The sequence below is a fragment of the Sinocyclocheilus grahami genome, unplaced genomic scaffold, assembly GCF_001515645.1.
Source record: "Sinocyclocheilus grahami isolate Dianchi unplaced genomic scaffold, SAMN03320097.WGS_v1.1 scaffold31.1, whole genome shotgun sequence".
In the NCBI taxonomy this organism is placed as follows: Eukaryota; Metazoa; Chordata; class Actinopteri; order Cypriniformes; family Cyprinidae; genus Sinocyclocheilus; species Sinocyclocheilus grahami.
In genome coordinates this window covers 1253190-1255300 of record NW_015505210.1, presented here as the reverse complement: position 1 = coordinate 1255300, position 2111 = coordinate 1253190, and the positions used below count along the sequence as shown (strand labels likewise).

At 36.2% G+C, this 2111-nt stretch overlaps 1 protein-coding gene across 1 annotated transcript in view; it reads left to right on the top strand.

Moving 5' to 3' along the window:
• Positions 1–2111, top strand: part of arid3b (AT-rich interactive domain 3B) — a 30085-nt gene that overhangs the window by 20967 nt on the left and 7007 nt on the right. The window lies entirely within an intron of this gene.

The window sequence follows — 2111 nt, the reverse complement described above, 5'->3', positions numbered from 1 at the left end:
ATATATATATACATACACACACACACACACACACACACACACACTCTACTGGTCAAAAGTTTGGGATCAGAACGATTTTTATTTTTTTTACAGGAGTTTCTTCTGCTCATCAAGGCTGCATTTATTTGATCAAAAATACAAGAAAAAAATTTCATATTGTGAAATATTATTATGATGTAAAATAACGTTTTTCTGTTTTGATATACATTAAAATCTAATTTATTCCTGTGATGCCAAGCTGAATTTTCAGCATCATTACTCCAGTCTAAAGTAGGGCTGTGCAAAGCCTGCGATGTGGATGCGATATTACTCTGTTCCAGTGCATATGCATGACTGCCAGCCTTGAGTTGCAGTCTTACTTGCCCTGGGCAAGAGTGAGCGCACCTCCGTTCTCCTCAATCAGCACTGCTCTAACCAACTGCGTAAACACCAACCATTAAAAAAAAAAAATGGACCGCTGGACGGGAGAGAGACAGAGTGGGATTATGGCGTCTACTGGGTCAGATCGATAGTTAGGCAAATTAAAACTAAAGAAAACCTTATGCAACTTAAGCTACGAAATGACAGACAATGAACAAAAAAGGTCATTTGCAAGAGCTGCGGCACAGCGCATATCAAAAGCTCCCTTATCGGTTCTGTTTTCAGTACTGGGGAATAAAAGATACATTCTTAGATGTTTTTGTTAGTACGTGAACGTTATCTTACACATTTTATTGTTAGAAAATATTTATATTTTGAATAAATGGTGTTCTTTTTAACTTTTTATTCATCAAAGAATCCTGAAAAAAGTATCGCAGTTTCCAAAAAAATATTTGGCAGCACAACTATTGCCAACATTGATAATTCTAATAATAAATCTGCATATTAGAATGATTTCTGAAGGATCATGTGACACTTTATACTGGAGTAATGGCTGATGGAAATTCAGCTTTCCATCACAGGAATAAATTATATTTTAAAGGATATTAAAATAGAAACCATTATTTTATATTGTAATAACATTTTGCAAGATTGCAATTTTTTTTATTTTTGATCAAATAAATGCAGCCTTGATGAGCATAAGAGACTTCTTTAAAAAACATTACAAGTCTTACTGATCCCAAACTTTTGACCGGTTGTATGTATGTATGCATGTGTGTGTGTATGTGTGTGTGTATATATATATATATATACAAAAAAAAGACAGGTCTGAAGCAGGGTATGTTGTATTGATAATGCAATTTGTAATGTAAAAAAAAAAATGTATATATATAATTTTTTTTTTTTTTAACATTACAAATTGCATTATCAATACAACATACCCTGCTTCAGGCCTGTCTTTTTTTTTTTTTTTTTTTTTGCCCAGGTGTCTATCTATGTGCGTGTGAATCCATGTTATTGAGAATGGAGTGGCTAAATTAGGGCGTAATCCTGACCTTAAGTCACTAGGACCGTTTAAATCCCCACTTCTCACAAAGCACATACACACATACATTAATTGGTTTTATTCCAGAATAGGCCCAGTGTGGTATGGCACTCAAAGCCCCTCCCCTCCTGTTCTGTATACACACTTGTAACTGCGCTTATAGAGCGTGTGTGTATGTGTACAGTTTTAGTTGCCGCAATCCCTTTCAAATGAGCTTCATTGCACTTGCCTACCCACACCAGCTCATTGCTCACAGATTAAAAATTCGATCACTTCAATCCGTTTTTCTGTGAGGGGTGGACAGATGCACATGCATTTTTAATGCTAGAAACAGGCTTCTGGTAGCATCTCTATATTTCAGCTCATCACTTCCTATCATCACACCATCATTTCGCATAGTTACTGTGTTGAATGGCCAATCACTTCCCACAGTCAGTCAACACCTTCATCAGTCCTTCATTACGATATTAATAAAGCCCTTAACATGATGAATCCATCATTTCACAATTACTTTCTTAGCCCATCATTTCCCATAGTCTCATAATCAATGCATTGGTGTCTTAAACCCCATAGTTTCCTACAGTTTGTCTTCATCTGCCCATCAATTTTCATGGTCAACACCTTCATTCAGCACATCCTTGCACACACATTTTTATCAATCAAGCTTAAGTTTCCCCCCCCCCCCCCCCAAACGGGCCATCTGAAT